This window comes from Notothenia rossii (genome assembly GCF_949606895.1).
Source record: "Notothenia rossii genome assembly, chromosome: 2".
Classification (NCBI taxonomy): domain Eukaryota; kingdom Metazoa; phylum Chordata; class Actinopteri; order Perciformes; family Nototheniidae; genus Notothenia; species Notothenia rossii.
In genome coordinates this window covers 61,821,519-61,847,999 of record NC_136904.1, presented here as the reverse complement: position 1 = coordinate 61,847,999, position 26,481 = coordinate 61,821,519, and the positions used below count along the sequence as shown (strand labels likewise).

Sequence of the window (26,481 nt, the reverse complement as noted above, 5' to 3'; positions counted from 1 at the left end):
TGCCTTTAGTTCAGGGTTAAGGTGAGTTCCAGGCAGTGTTGGGTGTAACGTGTTACAGCATGGAGTTATGCAGTTCGGGTAACTACTACCCGTCACAATACTCAGTAAGTACCGCAGTTTCAAGCTTCAACACAGTCACGGATGCTGCCCATCCGTTGGTTTTGGGGGGTTTCTTTCAGGGAGAAAGAGAAGTTCATGTAAGATGATAGAAGACAGTCTTAATCACCCAATCAAGCATATCAGCATCTATGTCTCACCGTGGCGTAATTAATCTGCTAATTAAGCTAGCCCTATATCATGGGTCATGTTTCAGTATTTACCTAAGCGTACATCATTTTATGCTGCGCATATTGCACTTCATTTATATTTTGGTTTCATGCTCACATGGCTTGCGATAAGCTAGGTTATGATATTCATGCATCCCTGTACTCATGCTAACAGCTGCATTACATTGTCTACATCTCCCTCTTCGCCCGGACATCGGCTCGTGCCGGCAATCCAAGATCTCTCCAGTTTACCTATGGTAAACATGCATATAACTGGTGGTGGTGTCTTAATAGCATTTCAGGGCTTCGTACAGGATAGGTGCAGCAACCCTGCCGCCAATCAAGGTATTTCTTCCTCTTCCCTTCAACAACTGGACGGCGGTCCTCCTCTGCCTTCTGATCCTACACTCGCCCAGACATCAGCGCCGTGCTGGCGATCCAATGATCTCTCAGACCCTAACTATGGTATTTATGCATATAACTGGTGGTGGTTCATAACACGTTTACACGTATACATGTTCATTATGGTATCGGATTTCAAACTGCATTCCTGTCCTAGTCCGCGGGCCCACGCCCACAGGGAATTATGTCTCGTCTCACGTTGCATCTACATGTCACGGGCTACATTCTCCAGCACGCAGGTATCTAATCCCAGGCCTGTGCTCAAATGTGTCTGTGTAAAATGCATACCCTGAGACATCAGGTTGTGGACTTCGGTCCGTGTTCAAATGTGCCTGTGTAAAAATGTATACCCTGCGACATCAGGGTGTGGACTGTGTGTCCCCGTGGACTTCGGTCTTGTGGACTGTGGGTCCCCGTAGACTTCGGTCTTGTGGACTGTGGGTCCCCGTAGACTTTGGTCTCTGTTAAAAAACAAGATCCCTGCTTTGGCAGGACGTTCGACCTTCGTGGCGGCGTAGTCAAGCCCTGCTAGCCAGGCAGGCGACCCTCAGGTCGTTTTCAGATAAGACCGGCACTGATTTCGGCCGTCAGAGTCTCAGCATGACCCGTAAGCTCCGGCAGTGATTCCGGCCTCCTGCCGCATACATAGTTAATCTATTATTTTATCCCCAGATCACCACAGTAACCCTACAAGGAAAGAAACTCAGTTCATCTCAGTATTCTATAATTCACTGGTTTTGGGGATTTCATCGCAGCGGTTCTTTCCATCCTGAATGATTATCCTGCAAACCGGGGCCAAATCGCCAAACACCATTCCATTCTCCTGTTGTATCATCATGGCAATCATTTCATTCATATGACGTGTAGCAATAAATATGTATACCATACATCACGTCTCTCCGGTTTGAACTGATATTAGGGCTGTCCCGAATACCATTTTTCGGGCTCCGGATATTCGGTAGTAATCAGCATTGAATACGTCTCTCCGGTTTGAAATGAAAGCTTTAGCGCAAGTTCAATAAGGAAGACCTAACAATGAGTCACTTACACGTCACTCTATTGCTCTCTCCCCCCTCATTAAATGCGTGGGCGTCACCCCTCAGCAGCCAATTGCTGCACATGTTAAATTCCTTAAAGAGCCTGTGACACGAGTTTCCCCCATCATCCAAACCCATCAATTTGATTAAATATTGTCCCCTTGAAAACCGTTACTGAACTGATTTTGGATATTTGTAATTTGATAACCATTAATCTGCCCTTCAATGTTGACCATTTTCTGGATCTTCTTGGGGATTCTTCAAGTCCCGCCAAATTATGTGTGACGTCATTGCGGGCACAGCGCTCCAGCTGCACCGTTCAGGATCCCAGCATCTGCATGTAAAAGCACGATGGCGCACACAGCAGCAAGCTCAGACAGCGATGACAGTTTAATTTTGAACGTGTCTGAGAGCTCATATGAGGCTGAAGGATCGGTTTATGTTTTATCTGTTAGAAGTTTAGGAATTAGGTGCGTCAATATGGGCGATCATACGGTCATGTAGCCAGTGGTGGAATGGGACTAAAAATCATCCCGGGACTCTCGACCGGCCCACTTCGGTACCGCTAGTAAATTGTCAACGGGGGGAGTGGGGGATGTGCTAGTGACTTATCCGACCGGCCCACTTCGGTACCGGCCCATCGGGATTCGTCCCGATGGCCAGTCCGCCACTGCACCCAGCCCAGCCCACGTAAACTGTCAACGGGGGGAGCCTCGCTGCGGGGAAAGGGGAAACGGTGGACCTAGTGTCCCGATCGGAGTAGGAATAATAATAATAATAATAATAATCCGTGCATTTTTTATCCATTAATTTCCCCAACATTGTGGTAAAAAAACCACACGTTTAATCCATGTTAGTGTTACTACAACTACAAAAAGCATCGGTTTGTTTTCTCATCAGGAAATGCAGACCGGCTCAAACAAACGATTTTTAATTCATCATCCTCATGAGCATTTAATGTCATGTTTGTCGAATTGACATGAAAGCACTAATAAATGTAGTTTCATCCACTTGAGTTTACAACTACAAAAATAATCTATTTGTTTTTATATCACATCCGACGGGAGGAAATTCAGCAGCTCTCACTACCGATTTTTAATCCTAATTTAATCATCATCTTCACCACGATCATTTATGTTTATGTTCGCCAAATTGACATGAAAGCACTGACAAATATGAATACACTGTAGTCAACTTCATTAAAACATTATTAACGTGCCTAAACTCAGTAATTCACAATTTCTACGCATGACAACTGTTGGAGATTTGGAGGATGTTTAAAACCAACCTCGTCTCCGCGTGTCGTTTGATAAACTGGGTAAATTCGTAAAAAGGAAGGGATTAAGAAACACCAGAATGCAAGTGAAACAATAATCTTGTTTTAATGATACAAGGTAACAATACAAATACAAAGGAATCACGAAGCACTCTGCAGAGTACTCCGGGCTCAGGTTCTACCACGTGTGAGACAGGTCTCAGGAACGGCCGGTCAAAAACAAGAGCGCGAACCAAAGGAAAACACAGGCTTTCATACTAAAACACAGGAGGAGGTGTGTGCGTGCTTTCCCCCAGAGGTCATCTTATTGGGAGAGACCAACACATGGCCTGTCGTACCCAATCAGTGCGACACAGCAGAAGAAAACCGGAAACAAAAAGTCTCTTTCAGTTTGACGAAGACCAGACACCTTTTTTACGAACCTGCTCTAAACAACAAGTTTCCTTATCTTATTTCACATCTTGCAGCCAGCACACACACATCCCCTTTATGGCCCTTTGTCCCTGAGTCCATATTCCCGCCTCAGGCTACCACACACAAGTTAAAAGTATGTTTTAAGATATAGTTGTTATAGTTGGCTAAATATACGTAATACATGTAAATCACTTTCATATCATTAATAACGAGGAACACATTACCTATGCTCTTCAGCAGTATTAGAGATGCTTTTCAAATAGTCAAACTTCACACAGGCCTAATATAGAGAACATACTCATTTGTCCTACCGCCTTTCCATTTGTTTGAGCTATTGTTCACATCTTTACTTCAAATAAAAGGTTTCACATTGTATATTTCCAGCTTCCTTTACACATACTATTATTATTAATACAAAGTAATTAACCACACACATCTATTTAAAACAAGTAGATTTCCCTGATCATTTGACATGCTGAAAATCTTAAGAAGAATGTCCCTTCCCCCAGCTCTCTCATCCCTGTCATAAAAGCTGCTTCCATTTCCTATAGAGTAATAAAACATTAAGCTAATTTCTCCACAATGTTTGTAGCCATTTAGTACCCACACATGAAAGAATAAAAACAGAGGTATAGTTGAACAGTAATCATGCAGCAGATATATTTACTGCAATGAAAACACACACATTTGCCCTAAGCATGTGTAACGCACCCTCTTTTATGAGGGAAACATTCCAGAGTTTTGGAGCTATCCCCAAATTAGGATGTCCCCTTCTTGCACCCCTCTCTAAACACAAAGACTTCACCTCAATATATTGGGGAGGGAAAATATACTTTGTCCCTTCACATTTAACACACATGAATATATATATATGAATATATATATATATATATATGAATATATATATATATATATATATATATAAGGTGACATTAAAATGAATATACCAGATTTAACTTTCATGCCATAACACGTTACTTTAATACTTCAAATAATTCTTCAATTCCCCCTTTTGGTCTCGCCTCACGAGACCAACACACATAAGACATTTGAAACACAACTACTGTCATTCTTTGATACTGTGTCTGTCCCCCTTCATTAAACCTTTGGGAACAGAACACAACTTTTCATGTCAGTGAAGGAACTATCAGAGTGAGAGCCTGAGTGCCAGAAAGCAGCATCCTTGCGTGTTGTTGAATCCTCAGGGCCCCCCTCCCCCTCAAAGGAATACGCCAACAAGGGCAGCTGATAGGGAGGGGGAGATGCGGCCTTTCCTTCAAAGGTGGAACTGATGAATCTGATCAGAGATAAGTAGACTCCTCTGCTGCCTCGAGAAGTCCCCCAGCCCGCTGACGCCAGCTTCCAAGTCGTCTGCTGTAGGGATGTCCTCGTTGACGATAGCCAGGTCCATCCTGATGTCCTCCAAGGTCCTAGCCGGAGTGTTCCTCGCCGCACACTGGCTCCAGTAGTACCAGATGTCCCCCTTTGCTCCTCGGCGGACGGCATGAGATGTCCTCTGGGTCACTCTGTAGAGGCCGGAGAACCTGGGGTTGAGCCACCTTCAGCCAGACGAACTCTGCTGTGTCGGCCTCCTGCTCCTCGGGTCCCCCTTTTGGCGTCAGGAACCTGTGTGGAGAAATCTGATACCCACCCCTCAAGTCTACGCTCAGTGCTTCTGGGCCCTCAGGTGTTTGACCCACCACTGGTAGGCCACTTCAGAATTCTAATACTTGGCCTGTGTCAACAAAATAAACCCTAACATCTTCAGGTGAACTAAATAACATATCTCAATAGCTCTGAATTTCTGACAAGCATCTGTGTTATTATAAATGAAATCCTTGAGATCCTATTTAAAATCTAAATATAATATGAACTGCTAATGTCTCTGGTAATGGAACACACTAATGTTCTGGATTAAAAACAACTAAAATCATGATACTGACAAAGTGAATCATTTCCAGGCGAGACTGCTTCTACCTGTCAGTGCTTAGATATTATCAAGCTGAAAAAATTAATACAGAAATCCAACATACTGTCATCAAATGTCTTTCGATTATGAATTTAAATTAAATGTACATCCCCATAATGATCTAAACATTCTATGGCTTTTACTTCTTTACCAGGCTAGTTACAAGATGTTGTCTAAATTCAATTCTATCTCATTACATTACTATGTTTTAACTTAGCTGTAATATGTTCTTTCTACATTTCAAACCTCAGTTACTTTAATACCTGTTGAAATATCACAAAATTGTTTTCATTATCACAGTTCACCTTCTCATTCTCATCCTGGAATTACCTCTCTCTCAGTAGCCCCTTGGCCACTGATTCTGCATCTGTGTTACCTGTTATAACTCAATCAATATTAGAAACATTTCAACATTCATCAAACAGTATCTTATCCCCAGATAGGGAGCAGGTTAAATCTAAAACTGTCAATCAATTGTCAGATTGAACATCTGAGTTGAAAAAATCCCACACTCCCCCTTTTTACACATGTACATATGTGTAACAAAATCCTGTATGGGAAGAAAACCTTCACGTAACCAGTGGTTATAAGAAAATACCAAACATCAGTCACAAAAGTACATCCATCATTTTTCACAGTAAACACTCCAGGGAAAATAAGTGTTTATTTCCAGCTGGCAGTCCTAAAAGAAACATAATCTTTAGATTTTAGTTTGAGTTTTACATTTGCAAACCGCCAACTCCTGTTGGAATTAGAAACGGGTCACATGTGCGTTTTTCCAAATGTGTGGAATTGTAGGAAACCTGTGTTTCCCATGGAGCTCCAAAATAATGTGTTAGTCTAAAAACATGCTTGGTTAGTCATTGTTTTAGAATCATGCAGTTGCACTGATCACATGCAGAAATTCATTCACACTCACACTGTGTCACGGTTTGTGAAACAAGCAGGACCCAAATGCAGATTTAAACTGAAACTTCCTTTATTTCAAGGCTATGAGATATATGTACAATGACAAACAGAACACTCACCGCAGAACTAGTCTGGGAACAAGACGAACCGACCAAGACAGACAGACAACCCAGAACTTAAATACACACAAGACTCAATCACACAACAAGACACAGGTGAGGAGGGAGGAGAAAACACAGGGGCCCAGGTGAACATAATCAGACAATTAGACACACCAGGGAAACTAATGACAAGAGGAAAACACAGGGAAAAGGACCAGACAATAACCCAGAGGAAAACATGACATGGAAAACAGCAAAAATACCCAAACCGATAAACGTGACATAACATGAGAATCTTGACACACTGTCAGGTTGTAAAGTCAAGTTTGGTCAGCCCCAGAGTCAGTCATTGATAGTGCTTTTCTCAAGTCACACTGTCAGTCAGGGTCAAAGGTCATTTGGTCTCAGTTTCATTGGCCATGTGTCGTGCTCTGCAGAGACTTTGATATTTCAGCAAAGGCCAGTATCCTCTGTCTACAAAAAACAGTCATATATGGAGCGCCATCATTTATCAATTCACGATTACCACTTTAAGTCAGATATCTCTAACTTGTCATCGGGACGGCTGCTTCCCACATTTCCTGCAACTTGGTGCAAAACTCACTTCATAATAGTACTACTACTACTGCAATTTATTTACAACTAAGTAGTATTAAAATGTCTAATAAATTTAATTCAGAAACTTGTCTACATAACTATTATCTTGAGTCAAAACATTACTAGGATCTGTGTAGCTCTGCACTTCATAGCTCATTATACTCATTTATCTTCAATTCTGGTCTACTTACAAACAATGTTAAACTCTTTAGCAGTGTGTGGAACCTTGGGTGTCCGAACATGCAACCATCAGCCTTTACTCTATCAATGATTAAAAACAGTTTCCATCCTAAAGCCCTCCTATGGTAATAACTATGCCACAATGGTGAAATCAATATTGTAACAAATGAGATCACTACTTTATTCACACATGAATAAAAATCTCTTGAAGAATAATGTATTAATATGATGGAAAGATTGAAGAATATGGTTCTACACTGTGCTACTCCAAAACACCCCCTGCTTAAAGTGTAGTGCATATTTCCCTCATGTCTCCCCCTTTAACCCTCAGTGTGTTTTTAGGATCATTTTCTCATTGTAATTTAATAGTTTCCTCTTTACTGCTATTTTGAATTTACCAATAGATTAATTCATGGTTAATACCTCTTTTTATCTTTACTTATTTATCAAGTCAATTCAAGTTCTTTAAATGTGGTGTCTTCTTTGTGCGTTTTGTGAATAAGTGTGTTTATGTGTAAACTCACTCATTCCCGTTCTCCTTTTCTCCTCCCCTGGTTGTCTCAAGCCGTGACCCCGACCTCCTCACTTCAAATCGACTATGCCAACTCCTCTGATTCTGTCTTCTCTTCAGTCCATCAGCTCTTTAATCCATCCGCTGTAACTGTTTTAGGCAGCCTTTGGCCCAGTCACATCTGCAGCCCACATCATGCCACTGTTCTTTGCACTGCTTTGCATTTCATCTCCTCCTTTACAGTCTCTCTGCTGCTTTATGGAGGGCGGATTCTGCTCTCATGTCCTCCACTCTGCTCCTGTGCCAAATCTCGTGGCTCAGCTTCATGCCCTGTTTGAGGGACTGATGAGAGTATTTCTGTATGTCAGCAAGCGGTTTGGTTCTGGTTGCCTCAGGTAGAGACGGTTCAGCTCCGGTTCTCTGTCTGTTTGATGGAGAAGGAGGAGTCTCCTGTTGGGTTAGGTCTTTTGTCTGCTTGGAGGGACGGGGTCGTAGCCTTTCTAACTCAGAGGGGGAGTCCAGGTCTCGGGACGCATTATCTATAAGAAATCTAGCACACTGAGATTAAATCAATCCAACCCTTTCCACTCTGTCTCTTTCTAATCATACTATCTGTCTTAGTTGCTAAATGCCATCTAAACAACACCATTAATGTCTACTAATGATATTACAAAAACTCCCTCTATAAATTGTTTCATCCATTGTTACATATCTACCCAACCTGACTCTTTCAGGAAACCATTTTCTTCCATAAATTGAAATGCCTGTTTCAAGCATCACATATTTCACACACTACGAAAGAACATCTCCATACTTTCTCCAATATTTTAAATCCCACTGTTACTTAGAACAATAGTAAACCTGCAGAGCACACTGATCAGATCACAGTAATATAATTTGACTCAAGTGTAGGCCTATGTCTACTTTCCATTATACTTATTACTTTTGGTGAATATTTATTTATATTGTCTAAATTCCTTGTCTATGATGTGCAAACAGTTAGAGTATAAAAATGTGTTTTTCTCAATGTATTTACACTCCACGGATTCTTGAGTGTACTCATCTCCTAGTGTTGTCGTTCCTAAAAATGTTAGCAAACACAAAACTCCCAATACAACATTTATAGATAAATTGATCTAGCAAAATGAACTCTTTTCTAATTCAAAATGTGACAAAAGAACAATGATTTGTCTTTCACAAGATGGTGGTCTAACAGAATGACTCTTGACCTCATGGGGTCAAATAGATTTAGCCATGAGGCGGCTGACTTTAAAATGAACTGGGACAAAGAAACCACATGCATGTGGGTACTTTATAGTTAAGACAAATACCATGAAATTCACAATGCAATGCAACGGTATCAATCCGTTCTCAAAGACTATATTTAAATAACAGCAAATGATTGTTTCTTATTTATTTCAATATATCTACCACTTCAAATCACACCTTGATCTGTTCATTTTCTATGTATTTCACTCCAACTTCAGATCACTAGATAAAAAAGCAAGCAGACACCCTCCGGGCTGCTGCTGCTGCTCTCGAGAGGAAAAAAGGGGGGGGAACTCTCACAGACAAATACTGACACCCCCTTCTCTCTCCCCCGCTGTAGCTCTCAGCCTCTTTAGGAAAAGGGGGGCTTCTTTCAACAATTAACACTTCTGCTATCCTTTTATTCAATTTTTCTGCTTGAACCCACTGTTCTCGTAAGCTCTTAACTCACGCTCCTCTCGTTCAAATTCTCCCTTCATTATGACTTCGTATCTATTCATCTGACTTAGGCTGTTTCTGTTACCAGTAAATATTCACAGACTTCATATCTATTGATCTGACTTACTGTCCTTGTTACCAGTAAATATTCACAGAAAAAATTCCCCGTACAGTCTATTCAGCTTTTATTGTCCGATGTTTATTCCAACAAGTTTAGCGAGCCTCTCAGCGCGCTTCAACACCGTCTTTCAACGATGTGACGCTGACATGGAGTCGTAACCCAGGCTTACAGAACTCTTTATCGTGACGTTTGGCTTTATAGATTCAACCCCACAGAACAAAAGATTAATGAGGTCCGGTCACTTCAAAATTGGTTTTTGAAGTTTGCGTTACTCTCCTTTGGATCACTTATAACATAAATAACTCATCTCCAGCCCCGTCGAGCTGTGGATTCGTTATTTTGAGTCAGTCTGATATGGAGACTTAATACTACCATTTGACTACTCCAGACAGTCTAACTGTGGGGACTCTACACCTCCACTTTTCAAGCCAGGGACTTTAATACCCTTCTGGCTTTCAGGAACTCAATATCCTATTTTAACTGTGGGGACTCTATACCTCCACTTTTCAAGCCCGGGACTTCAATACCCTTCTGGCTTGCAGGAACTCAATATCCTATTCTACAACTAAAACACGTATTTGTATTGTTACTATAAAAACACTGTAAACTTCGTCTGACAACCCTAAAATTTGGAATATGGTCAAATCACAGGTTTCAAATTAAGGCGTGTCTGCTCACCTGGTAGCCTATTGTACAGACCTCGGTTTGTAGTTCTCAGAAGAGGCCGAGATGTTTAGCCCTGGACCATTCGTCCGCTTGCTGCTGGTGGTCTCTTCCCCGAAAACACCCCACTCAGACACGTCGGGGTCACCACTTGTTGGAGATTTGGGGGATGTTTAAAACCAACCTCGTCTCCGCGTGTTGTTTGATAAGCTGGGTAAATTCGTAAAAAGGAAGGGATTAAGAAACACCAGAATGCAAGTGAAACAATAATCTTGTTTTAATGATACAAGGTAACAATACAAATACAAAGGAATCACGAAGCACTCTGCAGAGTACTCCGGGCTCAGGTTCTACCACGTGTGAGACAGGTCTCAGGAACGGCCGGTCAAAAACAAGAGCGCGAACCAAAGGAAAACACAGGCTTTCATACTAAAACACAGGAGGTGTGTGCGTGCTTTCCCCCAGAGGTCATCTTATTGGGAGAGACCAACACATGGCCTGTCGTACCCAATCAGTGCGACACAGCAGAAGAAACCCGGAAACAAAAAGTCTCTTTCAGTTTGACGAAGACCAGACACCTTTTTTACGAACCTGCTCTAAACAACAAGTTTCCTTATCTTATTTCACATCTTGTAGCCAGCACACACACATCCCCTTTATGGCCCTTTGTCCCTGTGTCCATCTTCCCGCCTCAGGTTACCACACACAAATTAAAAGTATGTTTTAAGATATAGTTGTTATAGTTGGCTAAATATACGTAATACATGTAAATCACTTTCATATCATTAATAACGAGGAACACATTACCTATGCTCTTAAGCAGTATCAGAGATGCTTTTCAAATAGTCAAACTTCACACAGGCCTAATATAGAAAACACACTCATTTGTCCTACCGCCTTTCCATTTGTTTGAGCTATTGTTCACATCTTTACTTCAAATAAAAGGTTTCACATTGCATATTTCCAGCTTCCTTTACACATACTGTTATTATTAATACAAAGTAATTAACCACACACATCTATTTAAAACAAGTAGATTTCCCTGATCATTTGACATGCTGAAAATCTTAAGAAGAATGTCCCTTCCCCCAGCTCTCTCATCTCTGTCATAAAAGCTGCTTCCATTTCCTATAGAGTAATAAAACATGTTTAAGCTAATTTCTCCACAATGTTTGTAGCCATTTAGTACCCACACATGAAAGAATAAAAACAGAGGTATAGTTGAACAGTAATCATGCAGCAGATATATTTACTGCAATGAAAACACACACATTTGCCCTAAGCATGTGTAACGCACCCTCTTCTTTTATGAGGGAAACATTCCAGAGTTTTGGAGCTATCCCCAAATTAGGATGTCCCCTTCTTGCATCCCTCTCTAAACACAAAGACTTCACCTCAATATATTGGGGAGGGAAAATATACTTTGTCCCTTCAAATTTAACACACATGAATATATATAAGGTGACATTAAAATGAATATACCAGATTTAACTTTCCTGCCATAACACGTTACTTTAATACTTCAAATAATTCAAATAATCCTTCACAACACACTTTGTCCGCGTTTGGCTCTCTCGCCATACAGTGAAGCGTTCCCGCATTGACGTCACTTCCGGCTTCCCCCAAAACTTCAAAATGAGTCAAAGGAAAATCCCTGCGATGTTCGAAATTATTTATATTTATCGGAACGGTATCGCACCTTCTTTTTTAAACTGACGGTTCAAGAATGACTAGTAGCCCAATATTTCATTGCACAACAGTTGTTGGGAGGCTGTGACAGGCACTTTAAATGCCTGCTCTTCCCTCCTATCAGTTGTCATTTCAGGTGACCACACGCAACCCTCCTCCACCCCTCTCGCCTCCCGTCTCCTCCAGGACAAAGCTAAACCTCCCTCCTTCAGACCGGTCCCACCTACTTATCACCACCACCAGTGTCTAGACCCCGGGGATTTCATCGGAGCGGTTCTTTCCCTCCTGAATGATTATCCTGCAAACCGGTGCCTAATCGCCAAACACCATTCCATTCTCCTGTTGTATCATCATGGCAATCATTTCATTCATATGACATGTAACAATAAATATGTATTCCATACATCACGTCTCTCTGGTTTGAACTGATATTAGGGCTGTCCCGAATACCATTTTTCGGGCTCCGGATATTCGGTAGTAATCAGCAGTGAATATTCGAATATTCTGTGCGGAGAGATTTTTATTTTTTTTCCAAAATGTTTCATAACACGCTCCGAATCCGAGACACCTGACCACACGCTTTTAAGCAGAAGCGCAGAAAGAGCATACTATTACGATTTATATGTATTTATTGTCTCAGTACTCGCATACATTAAAACTAAATGTGTCCTCTGCATTTAACCCAGCCACAGTGCAGCGCCCGGGGACCAAATCTGGTTCCAAATTCCGTCTATAACGTTTTACAACCTGAAGATACAAAACACATATTTCTGTTATAACAACAATACTTTTAATAACATAGCCCTAACAGTGTAATATTTGTTACCGATACAGTAAACAGTATTTAAATTAATGAAGAACGAAAAATAAATGAACAAACTGTATGCCAAAAAATATTGCCTTAGCCCCAGATGTTCCCACATTGCTCCTATTATTTTCACTATTCGGATAAAATTGAAAAACTAATATAAAAAACAATTCGCTTGCTTGCTTGCAACTATTTTCCAAGCAAAGTAAGTGCACAATTTTATCATGTGTAACGTTACTGTTTAAACGGCGGATAAAGCAGCTTCATCATAGCAACTTGACAACAGCTAAGCTAAGCTAGGCTACTACTTAGGCTACAGCATCCAGGTGACTTTTCAGAGTTGTTGTGCCACCGTGGTCGGCCAGTTTCTTGTCGCATATTTGGCATATTGCCTTCTTCTTACCGTCGTCCAATTTAAAATGGTCCCACACAGCTGAAGTCTTTGGCATTTTGTGTTCAGGTGTGTGAAACGAGGTAAAGGGAGGTGAAGCGTGCCGTTTGCGTTTGTGACTGTAACGCGATGTCAGGAGCACAGGCTGAGATTATATATATTTCCGCATTTTAACAGTGCAATTCAAAAGTATAAATATAGTATAAGAATATGGCAATTTGCCTTTATTGATAGCATAGATTTAGGAAAAAAAAAAAAAAACGAATAATGAAATTGAAACCCGAATAGTTGGCCAACGAACGAACATTCGAATAGTCGAATATTCGGACACAGCCCTAACTGATATGAACCTGAAAAGGAGCAGAATATTTCCTCTTTAAAATAGTTTCACCATTGTAAGAATGTAAACCAATGTAAAGGTTGCCCTCAAATTCTATTGAGAATACATATTGTATTTTTTTTTTTACATTTGGCACATGTCCTGGGTCGTGACACACAAAACAGTGTTTAATGCAGAAAAACAACATTCAGTCATATGGTTATCTTGGGGTAACTTTGCACCAACTTCCATCACATGGCTAACCATTGCCGCGGGAAGTAGGGGTTCTGGGGGTGCTGCAGCACCCCCTGTTGGCGAGTGGTGTACATTTGAAAAACTGAGTGACCACCTAAATAACAATGATTAAACTACATAAAATAGTTATGATTTTACTTAAAAGAAAATTAGCTGTATACAGTAGCATATAATAGTCATAGTACATATTTGTATCAGTCAGGTGGCTTGAATTTATTTTCCAAATAAATAAAATCCGAGTCATCTAGGTCGTAGGTTGTGGGAGAGTGACGTAATTGACGCGACACACACACTGCAGAGTGACAACTTTCTAGAATGGCGCAAAAAAGGATTTTGGATTTTTTTTCTCCAACAAACAACCCAATAAAAAGAGTGGACCACCAGCTACTCCTCAGCCCACCACCTCTACAACTAGAGCAATATGACACAGAAGAGACTGACACATCTGACTTTGATGCATGTCCATTAACATTTTGGACAATGTGGATGTATCTGCTCTAATGAGGGTCTTCATTAGTAGCACCCCAGGCTACATTTGGAGTTTTGTGAAGCCCCAACACAAAGTAAGACGATATTTTCCCTTTAATGCTGCTGCCGCTGTGCCCTGTTTTGCCTTGTCAATCAGTTAAAATTGAATTCCTACTTTTATTAATATTGTAAATAATATTTTCTGACAATTTGTAATGTTATGTAGGTTTGTAAGACCCATAGTTAGCATGTGGGCATGTGCAGCTGTTGCTAAGTGATGTAGGTATAATGGTTTATTAAGGCTAACAGTTAAGGCAAGACACCCCAGGTGAATAGGGTAATTTTTTTTAACTTACAGATATCAGCTGGACATTTTTCCAGTTAATTACCTACAATAAGGCAAATGTTTCTTTTATTACAAGTTTTCTGAATCTGCAAATGAGCGATTATCTCATAAAATGTGCGCATATTTTTAACACATTTCAGGAACCGAAATCTGATCTTTGGATAAAGCCAGGTTAAAAATTCTCGTTTCATTTTGTTGTCATATTAACATCTAAGGCTTTTACATAAGGGATTTTGGATATCTCTTTTTATCACTCCATAAATCAGAAAATACCGTCAACAGCCCTAAAATATCAATTTTCGCCAGGTTTCTAGGTATACAATCTTATATAATTCAGGCTATGAATGACATATGAACAAACCCTACTGTAAAAGCCTTCATAATATTGATAGGAGTATAACTGGAAGGTTTGGTGTATGTAAGTGCAACTGAAGTGGACATTTCGGACTCAAGAGTAGGAGAAAAAACTCATTTTGAGAAAACGACCTTTAAAGATTGCAGTGTGGCGCTAGCTGAACCCTCCTGTTCTTTGGATGACAGCTTGCGCCTCGACGCACTCCGTGAAGGTATTTCATGTTCGGGGTCATTTGTTTTTTGTATAATCTTGCAAGTGACAATTGTTGTTGTCTTCTCTGTGGCCATTCTTTTGCCATTTGGAGATTTTAATTTATAGCGTGAAAGCTAACCAGGAAGTGTTTTAGCACACCACGTGACGCATCTGAACGAATCACGTTGTCAGAAGTTGACACCAGCCAATGAGATTTTGTTTCTTGGTTTAAGACCCTTTTGTACTTTCACGATTGGTTGCTGATACAAAGGAAATGACTATATTTGGATCTGATGAGATTGTGCAGGAGAGACCGAGCTTTCCAACGATACCTCTGATGACATGGTGCAAACAGCGGTCGCGGTACTTTATGTTACGTTAGAATGCTAACTTTTGGTGAATTTAGGAGAAATATACAGACGGAAATAGACAAACTATAGTAAAATGAACACTTAAATGTGTATTTTGTACGTTTTCCTTCCAAAAGCCTGAAAGAAAACATGTTATGGAATCAAAAGAGCACAACATCTCAAAATTGACCAGTGCATGAAAAACGATGTTTTTGCGTGCCGTGTCTCGCCTTTAACAAACAATTTATGCGGCTCGTATCACTGACAGCCGGGCACCGCCTTTTTTCTTTTTTTTTAAGCGGCCCCTGTAGAAGTTGTCGATACTTCTTAATACATGCATGTGTGTATGTACAAGGAATACACAATGCATAGGCAAGTGGTGGCTTTATTTATGACCACAGCATGAACAGTGAACATGTACGTTGCATGCCGACTAACAACTGAATGCCTATTATCTTAACACGTCACCGGGTGGCGCACCATCTACGGTGGCCTGCAAAGGACAAACTTAATCATATGAGAATGATCTACATCCCTTCTCTTTAGCTGATGTTTCTATCTGAAAGTAAATAACATTTAAGGCAGAGGATATTGAACATTCCTTTAGCATTTGGTGACACAAACAATAAACCATTACTAAATACCTTACCAGGTAACAGGAAAAGGAAATGACTAAACATATCACTTTAACAAGATTGTCCAACAGTGTTACTGCACATATTTAGGGTTTGGTTTGCATGTGCGACCTGATCGTGTTATGTATGGTGTGTCACTGTTGTTGCAAGGGAAATGTGATGTGTGTCTTGGTAGTGAAGGGGAACTGTTCTGTGTCAGCCTGCTGTTTCTCTCAGGTGTTTGTGGTGTGTGGGGTACACAGTCCATCATAGAGGGGTCAGTGTTTTGAGGGTCAAAATCTTGAGGCTGCTGTTGCTGGAGCAACGGCTCGAGAACAGGAATGATGTGACGACGATTCCGTCTGTATGAAGTCCCGTTGGCTTGGATTATGTAAGAGCGTGGTTTCTCGCTCACGTCCTTGACAACGCCAAGCCGATCGTATCCTTTTGGGGTCTGCATCCTGATCACTTGTCCCTCTGCCAGGGGTTTTAGAGGAGAACTTGAGATGTCATAGTGGCGCTTTAAGATGAGCCGCTTGTTGAGGAGTTGTGTTCTGATTAGTTGTGCATCTTTTGGGTTTGGCTGTAACAGTTTGGTGCTCACAGGGATGGCTGCACGTGTTTGTCGCGACATCAGGCGTTCAGCAGGAGAGCCTAACGTCAGATCACGGGGAATGTTTCTGAGATTTACCAGGTTGAGGAAGACATCTGTGCCATCTCTATGTGAACGTTCCATCAGCTGCTTTGCACTGCGAACTGCTCTCTCTGCTAGTCCGTTTGACTGTGGGTATTCAGGACTGCTGGTGATGTGAACAAAGTCCCACTGTTTTGCAAAGTCCTTGAAATGCTGACTGGCGTACTGTCCAGCATTATCAGAGATGAGTGTGTGTGGTGTGCCGAAAACAGAGAAATGTCTCTTTAATTTAGTTATCACAGTTGATGAGGTCACATCCCGGAGAAGGTCGATTTCAAACCAGCCAGAGTATGAGTCAACCAGCACCTGATACCGTTTTCCATGCCACTCGAAGATGTCTGTTGCCACTGTGGACCATGGGAGATCTGGCACAGGATGAAGCTGGAGGGGCTCCTTTTGCTGATGGGATCTGGTGCTGTTGCACACTGCACATGAAAGCAACTCCTCAGTGATGTCTCTAGACATTTCTGGCCAAAAGATGATGCTTCTTGCTCTGCGTTTGGTTGCTTCAATGCCGGGGTGCCCTCTGTGCACTATTTTGATGTACTCTCTGTGCAGGGATTGAGGAATGACAGTTTTGTGGCCTTTCATGACAATTCCCTCTTCTACTGTCATTTCATCTCTGTAGGGAAAGAAGAGACGGACAGAAGGTTGGAGCTGATTCTGTCGGATGGGCCATCCTCTATTAATGACTGCACTGAGGGCTTGCAGATCTTCGTCCTCTGCTGTGTGCTTTCTGAGTTCTTCCAAGCGGGCTGTGGAGATGTAGCTCACAGACATAACTTCATAAGCATCATTTTCAGCAGGGCTTTGAGATGTTTGTGTGGTTGGGGCACGTGAAAGTGTGTCTGCTACATACATATACTTGCCCTTTTTGTACACCAAACTGATGTCGTAGCTCTGCAGCCGGAGCAACATTCTCTGCAGACGGGCAGGGGCTGTGTGGATGGGCTTCTTTAAGATAGTCACTAAAGGTTGGTGGTCAGTCTCCACCACTACAGGCTTTCCATACACATAGTCTTTGAATTTTGTACAGGCAAACACGACAGCTAGCAGTTCTTTTTCAATTTGTGCATACCTTGTCTCTGTGTCAGTGAGGGTGCATGATGCAAACGCTACTGGCCTGCCATCTTGCATGCACGCTGCTCCAAGTCCGTAGCATGACGCATCACAGGTGAGCGTGACTGGTCTTCTGACATCATAGTATGACAGGACAGGTGGACTTGGGGTTGAATGGGTGACTGTTCAGAAGGGGCATAACGCGAAACCCGCAGGTCCCCACCAACCCGTTCACGTATCTAACAGATATTCCCCACTCAGCGAGACACCCGCTGAGAAGCCAACTCTGGTTATTGGTAGCTCTATTATGAGACACGTGAATTTAGAGACCGATGCCTCCACAGTCACATGCATTCCGGGGGCCAGAGCGGGCGACGTTGAGGCGCATCTTAAACTGCTGGCTAAAAATAAACGTAAATACAGTAGGATTGTTATTCACGTCGGTGGTAATGATGTTCGTTTACGCCAATCAGAATGCACCAAACTTAATGTGGCGTCGGTGTGTAGTTATGCTAAAACAATGTCGGACACCGTAATCTTCTCTGGTCCCCTCCCCAATCTGATCAATGATGACATGTATAGCCGCATGTCATCATTTCAGCGCTGGTTGTCTTGGTGGTGCCCAGCAAACAATGTGGGCTTCGTGAATAATTGGACAGCCTTCTGGGGAAAACCTGGTCTGATTAAGAGAGACGGCATTCATCCTACTTTGGAAGGTGCAAATCTCATTTCGGCAAACATTTCAGGGCTCTGTGGACTTAATCCATGACAAACTGGAGTTGAGACCAGGAGGCAGAGTCGCAGTCTTACACGCTTCTCTGCGCTCTCTCCTAGGCAGTCATCCATAGGAATCCCGACCCCAATAAAATACCCAATATTAACGGTGTGTGTGTCTGCCCAAGGACAATTTAAGGTAAAACCTAATAGAGGTGTCATACATAATAACCTAATAAAAGTAAATGTAACAACTACTACAGTGCAACAAAACAGGAAGATTAAATGTGGTCTCTTAAACATAAGATCTCTAGCATCTAAAGCAATACTGGTAAATGATTTAATATCAGATTATAATATTGATATATGCTGTCTCACTGAAACTTGGTTGAGACATGAAGAATATGTCAGCATAAATGAGGCCACTCCACCCAGCCATATCAATACTCATATTGCCCGAGGCACGGGCCGAGGAGGTGGAGTTGCAGCAATCTTTGACTCAAGTTTACTTATCAATACTAAACAAAAATTAAATTATACCTCCTTTGAAAGCCTCATTTTCAGTCTTACGCATCCGACCTGGAAAACTTTGCAGCCAATCTTATTTGTTACAGTGTACCGTGCACCAGGTCCTTATTCAGAATTCTTATCAGAATTCTCTGAGTTTTTATCAGCTTTGGTACTTAAAACAGATAAAGTAATTATCGTAGGTGACTTTAATATTCATGTTGACGATGATAAAAATAGCCTTACTGTTGCATTTAATTCTATATTAGATTCTGTTGGTTTCTGTCAGAGTGTAAATAAACCAACCCACTGCTATAATCACACTCTTGACCTTGTTCTGACTTATGGTATTGAAATTGAGCAACTATTAGTCGAACCGCATAATCCTGCTTTATCCGACCATTTCTTAGTAACTTTTGAAGTACTGTTACTAGACTACAAAGCATTAGCCAAAAGCTCCTGCAGCAGAAACCTATCTGTTAGTGCTATAGCCAAATTTAAGGAAGAGATTCCACCAATACTTAACTCGATAGCATGTCTGCATGTAGGGGAGGAAACTTATACAAAATGTACACCCCCCCAAATTGATCATGTTGTTGATAGTGCTACAGATGCGCTGCGAATAAAATTAGACTCTGTTGCTCCTTTGAAAAAGAAGAAAATAAAACAACATAGATTAGCTCCATGGCATAATGCCGAAACCCGCAAAATAAAGCAAAAGTCGAGACAACTTGAAAGGATATGGCGTTCCACTAAACTTGAAGAATCTCGTTTAATTTGGCATATTACTCTCAATGAATATAAGAAAGCACTGCGTAAAGCGAGAGCAGCATACTACTCTTCATTAATAGATGAGAATAAGAATAATGCAAGATTTCTTTTCAGCACTGTAGCCAGGCTGACAGAGAGCCACAGCTCGACTGAGCCTTCTATTCCCATAGCACTCAGTAGTAATGATTTTATGTGCTTTTTTAACGATAAAATTGTTACTCTTAGAAACAAAATCAATGACCTCTTGCCTTTGACCAGTATAGTGTTATCAACAGCTCCCGGAAACGTAAGTTCTAATAATATTACACTAGATAGTAAACTAGAATGCTTTTCAGCCATAAACCTTGAACAATTAAATTCAATGATTCTCTCTTCTAAACCATCAACGTGTATCTTAGACCCGATTCCAACTAAGCTGTTAAAAGAAGTTTTTCCATTAATTAGCACTTCTTTATTAAATATTATGAATATGTCTTTATTATCAGGCTATGTTCCAAAATCATTCAAAGTAGCAGTGATAAAACCGCTTCTTAAAAAGCACAACCTCGATCCAGAGGTTTTAGCCAACTATAGACCTATTTCTAATCTTCCGTTCCTCTCAAAAATTCTTGAGAAAGCAGTCGCAAAACAGCTGTGTGATTACTTAAGAAACTATGATTTATTTGAAGATTTTCAGTCTGGCTTTAGAACACAACATAGCACAGAGACAGCTCTGGTTAAAGTCACAAATGACATTCTAATAGCCTCTGACAAGGGACTTGTCTCTATTCTTGTCTTACTCGATCTTAGTGCTGCATTTGATACTATCGACCATGATATCCTATTGCAAAGACTAGAGCACTTAGTTGGCATACAGGGAACTGCTTTAGGCTGGTTTAGGTCTTATCTATCTGAACGCTCTCAGTTTGTACGTGTCAACGATGAATCTTCCATGCAAACCAAAGTTAGCCATGGAGTGCCACAGGGCTCAGTGCTTGGACCTATTTTGTTCACCCTATATATGCTTCCATTAGGCAATATTATAAGGAATCATTCTGTAAACTTTCATTGTTATGCGGATGATACTCAACTATATTTATCAATCAAGCCTGATGAAATTAATCATCTAAATAAAATTCAAGACTGCCTCAAGGACTTAAAAACGTGGATGACCTTAAATTTTTTGATGTTAAACACGACCAAAACTGAAGTTATTGTACTTGGCCCGAAGAATCTACGAAACAAATTATCTAAAGATATATTAACTATGGATGGCATTAATTTGGCCTCCAGTGAGACTGTAAGGAATCTTGGTGTTATATTTGATCAGGATTTATCCTTTAACGCCCACATAAAATCAATTTCAAGGACCGCCTACTTCCATCTACGTAACATTGCAAAAATCAGGCATATCTTGCCTCAAAACGATGCAGAGAAACTAGTCCATGCATTTGTTACTTCAAGGCTGGATTATTGTAACTCCTTATTATCAGGGTGTACCAAGAAGTCAGTCAAGTCGCTTCAGCTGATTCAAAATGCTGCAGCTCGTGTACTAACCAGAGTTAGGAAAAGGGACCACATTACTCCTGTTCTGGCTGCCTTACACTGGCTCCCTATAGAACACAGGATAGAATTTAAAATTCTTCTTCTCGCCTACAAAGCCCTTAATGGGCAGGCGCCATCTTACCTTAAAGAACTCATTATACCCTATTGTCCTACTAGGGCATTGCGTTCCAAGAATGCAGGGTTGTTGGTTGTTCCTAGAGTCTCTAAAAGTACAATGGGAGCCAGAGCCTTTTCTTATCAAGCTCCACTTTTGTGGAATCAGCTTCCAGTTTGTGTTCGGACGGCAGACACCCTATCCGTTTTTAAGAGTGCGCTTAAGACTTTCCTTTTTGATAAAGCTTATAGTTAGGGCTGATTAGATTCAGCCCCTAGTTTTGCTGATATAGGCTTAGTTTGTCGGGGGACATCTTACTTCTTCCTTCTCTCTGTCTATACCTGTGTACTCTCATGTTCCGATTAACCCAGCTTCCCCAAATTTCTTTCTTTTTGGTGTCTATATACGCCGGGATCCGGAGTCATGGATGATCCTGCGGTCCTGTCTCATGGATTGCGAGTCCTGGATCTTGAGTCGTGGCTGCGGTCCTGGATCATAAGTCCTGGATGGATATCCTCGTGGATTCATCTTCTTATTATACACACATGCATTTCAAAACATTTGGACTACCTATGTTGCAAATGTATTATCTTTTCAATTTACACACGGCATCTATTGCACGTCTGTCCGTCCTGGGAGAGGGATCCCTCCTCTGTTGCTCTCCCTGAGGTTTCTCCCATTTTTCCCTTTAAACTGTGGGGTTTTCTCTGGAAGTTTTTCCTTGTACGATGTGAGGGTCTAAGGACAGAGGGTGTCGTATTGTCATACTGATATTCTGTACAAACTGTGAAGTCCACTGAGACAAATGTAACATTTGTGATATTGGGCTATATAAATAAACATTGATTGATTGATAGTATGACAGGACAGGTGGACTTGATAAGCATGATCTAAGAAGGTCAAATGCATCCTGATGCTGCTGGAACCAACACCATGCAGTGTCCTTGTGGATGAGTTTTCTCAGTGGTGCTGCGATGTCGCTGAAGTTCGGGATGAACTTGCCGAGGTAGTTAACCATACCGAGGAAACGCTGTAGTGAGACAACGTCTGTGGGGACTGGCATGTTAGTGATTGCATCTGTCTTAGAAGGGTCTGCCTTTAGGCCTTCACTTGTGAAAATGTGACCTACATATCCTACATGATCCAGGCGAAACTTGCACTTGGCTGGATTCAGCTTTAGGTTGATTTCTCTCACTCGTTCCAGCACCTTCTTGAGGTTGGCATCATGCTCAGCAACTCCGCGGCCACCAATGATGATGTCGTCAACGATGACAGAACATGGGTAACCTGCAAATAGCTGTTCCATCGAGCGTTGAAATACCTCACTAGCAGAGCTAATGCCGAAGGGCATCCTTAGGAATCTGTACCGCCCAAATGGAGTACTGAAGGTTGTCAACATGGAGGATTTCTTGTCGAGACGTACCTGCCAGAAGGAGCTTTTAGCATCTAGCACAGATAACACTTTTGCTCCTGACATCTGTGCTGCAACTTCTTCTACTGTTCTCATAGGGTGATGTGGTCTTTTCAGCGCTGTGTTGAGGTCTTGTGGATTGATACACAGTCTTATTTCCTGCTTGTCTTTTTTGTGTGCTGCCACCATAGATGAGACCCAGTCTGTGGGCTCAGTAACTGGTATAATGACACCTATGTTTTGCATGCGGTTAAGTTCAGCTTTAACTCTGTCTTGCATTGCAATAGGAATGTGGTGGGCAGGTCTAACCACAGGTTGTACACTAGGATCAACTGTCATGGAGTAAGTGATTGGTAGTTCTCCAAGTTCATCATCAAACAGGTCTTTGTACTGCATGAGTGTCTGTGTGGTGAAATCCGTGTTGCTTTCCGTAGTGATCTGGTGGACATCTTTGCTCAATGTGACAATTCCCATGTTCACGCATGCCCGAAATCCCAGTAGTGGCTGCACATCTTTGTTCATTATGAAGAAAGGCAACGAATGGTGCTGCTCCTTTAAGCAGCAAGGCAGTGTGGCCAGGCCTTTGGTCTCAATCCTGCTTCCTCCATAAGCAACAAGGTTTATAGCAGTCTCTTGCTTCACAAGTTGCTCGCCATTGGTCACTTGTGTGAACGTTTCTTGAGACAACACATTGCATTTAGCTCCTGTGTAAACTTTCATTTCAGTTGGTATGCCATTAATGTGAATTGTAACAAATCCTTCTTCTTTGTCTTTAGCTTGAGGATTAACACTATCAACATGTCTTTCGATATCTACGCCATCCACGTAGAACGTGTCTTCTCTGTGTGTTTTGGGCTCTTCCACTGTTACTTCATGTACAGACTGGTTAAAATTATTTCTATTTGAATGACTGTAGCTGCGTGGTTTAGACTTGCAGCATTTTTTGTAGTGATTCACTTTTTCACAGTTGTGGCACTTTTGCCCGAAAGCTGGACATTTTTCTCGCATAGCTGCATGGCTGCCTCCGCAATTATTACAGTTAGAGATGCTCTGGGAGTGAGCGAGTGACTTTGGCTTTGGCTGATATCTTCTGCTAGAAACAGGTCTCACTGCATCAACACTGGTAGCTTGAACGGCTAACGTCCTGCTGCTTTCCTCTGTCATTTCGTGTATACGGCAGACTGAAACAGCTTTAGCAAGTGTCAGTTCACTGTCTCTCAACAGAGTTTTTCTTAAAGAGTCATTGATTATGCCACATACTATTCTGTCACAGATTAGTTCCTCAGCTAAGTCTCCAAAATGGCAACTTTTAGCTTTTATCTTCAGATCACTGATGAATGACTCAATGCTCTCACCTTGCTTCTGATTTATTGAATGAAACCTGTGCCTTTCCATTATTTTGTTATGTTGAGGGTTGCATATTTCTCTGAATTTCCGTATCAAACAGTCCGGGTCCTCCCTTGATTCAGCTGGGGAGATCACTGCACCGTCGGGGCCTGGCGCGCGCACTTCAGCTGCATAAATAAAGGATCGTTCACGTTCAATGGCTTCTGGTCCAGCAAGGTTGAGGAGGATGTAAGCCTTAGTCCTGGCAGCCTTGTCTGGGTGCGCTGCGGCGATGAAGATTTCATATTCCCTCTCAAAGATCCGCCAGCTCACCGCGACGTTTCCTTCAAACATAACAGGGTCCGGACGGCGAAATCCATCCGCCATTGTAGCTGGGGCTAGCTTCAGCCAGCTAGTTAGCGTTAGCACGGTCCGTGGAAAATAAATTCTCCAGACGAGGAGAGGCTCGTGCCGTCTTCTGACACCATGTAGAAGTTGTCGATACTTCTTAATACATGCATGTGTGTATGTACAAGGAATACACAATGCATAGGCAAGTGGTGGCTTTATTTATGACCACAGCATGAACAGTGAACATGTACGTTGCATGCCGACTAACAACTGAATGCCTATTATCTTAACACGTCACCGGGTGGCGCACCATCTACGGTGGCCTGCAAAGGACAAACTTAATCATATGAGAATGATCTACAGCCCCCTCCCCACTGTTGGCAGCACCCCCTGAGCAAAATGACTTCCCTAGTATATAATTAATATTAATAATTATAATTTTATAATATATAAATACTAGCTTGTAACCCATAAAATAAGCCTATAAAATGTGGAGCATGTGAAAAAGTCTCCACTGTATTTTATTTAAAGAAAACACCGCTCATGCAAGTTATGTTATGATCAGTAGCGTGGCGTGGGGAAAAAATTAGGGGAAGCCAATAATACGTCCTTTCTTTTGGGGGGGGGGGGGTGGTGGTCAATGTAAACGTAACCAGATGAGTGATTACAGCGCCCGGTATCATTTTACACACATTTGTATCATACAGATGCAGGACTTACACACGCCTGTTATCTGACCGACAGGTCCGCACGCACTCTCCAGCCGAAACTCTAATAAGCATTCATTCACAAACTAAATCAGGAGACCTTTAACGTTTTACGTCCCCGGTTCGCTCCTTTGTTCCTCGCTGTACACAGCTCCAGTTTGGGCATTGGCCTGTCATCAGATTGTATTTGTTGTTGCTGCTGCAGCGGAAGTTTAGTACAATTATTTTTGATTAAATACTCCAAATCTCCACCCTCCATAATTGCACTTGCTTCAGTTGCTTGCTACTTTCTAACGGCGGTTAGAGTGGTGCAGTGACGCTATCTATCTTCTATCGATTAGATTTATGATTCGAAAATTATAAAAGTAGGGTAGACATGTGGATATTATCCGACTGAACAAAACGTGCATTTACCAGGTTCGTTTTCCACTGACCTTTTTTCGAGCTATTTTCCAAAATCCTATGGAGAAATCCCATTGCTATTTTGTCGAGGAAAACCGAGCGCAGCTTACTTCCGCTTTTTGGGACGCGTCACTGCACCACTAAGTTGATGCGATTTGATTGGATTGTGAGGCAAGGGAAGCCAGCCGCCTCTGGCTTCCCTTGGCATGGCCCTGACCAATCACAGGTTGGCAGGGGCATGACGTGAGCCTCATCTGATTGGTCAATCCCTCCATTTTTTTTCACCAAGGGAAGCACATTTCGGCTGGCCTCCTCTCGCAACAGAGAGTGCAATCTACTGTTTCACCATAACATCTAGAGGGGTGCTGTTTCACTCTTTGTAAAATACTCAATGAGAATGGGGGAGAGACGGGCCGGCAGCAACACACAACAAAAAAATTCCGAAACTAAACGAAGTGTTTTTATTTATTTATTAAAATTATAACTACAATCCGAAAAAACAGGGGAAGCCTGGCTTCCCTTGGCCTCCAGGAGAAAACGCCACTGGTTATGATCCCGTATTGTCAGAAATAAAGCAAAATACATTCTGATCAGCTGATGCTCTGTGAGACTCTTAATCCAGGTTGAATGAGAACGTTCGGGCATCATAGGACAAATAAATACAACCAAAGGACATGGAGAGGACACAGGGACGAGGAGGAAGGAGAGGAAAAGAGAACGGTGGAGAGGTCGGAGGGTGGAGAGGGTTGGATAAAAAGTAAGTGGTCCTCTAAGGAGACAGAGTGATACAGACAGACAGACAATGAAAGAGATAGACAGGCCGGGGGAGCGGGGGTCTAACCCTGAGGACCCAGGAGAGACCATCGTAAAGCACCAATGAAAGAGAGGGAGAGAATTATAAGACCAGGGCGAGGTGACAGAGTCGTGCAATGACACTAAAGAGAATAGAGACTTCCTCAC

The 26,481-nt window shown here is 41.8% G+C and overlaps 1 long non-coding RNA gene across 1 annotated transcript; it reads right to left on the bottom strand.

The window, feature by feature from the left end:
* Positions 1 to 6,095: 6,095 nt before the first annotated feature.
* Positions 6,096 to 26,066, bottom strand: LOC307028520. The gene is made up of 2 exons (XR_013805012.1): positions 25,554 to 26,066; positions 6,096 to 10,363 (listed from the first exon to the last, which is right to left on the bottom strand). It is a non-coding gene; the product is annotated as an uncharacterized lncRNA (long non-coding RNA).
* Positions 26,067 to 26,481: the final 415 nt, after the last annotated feature.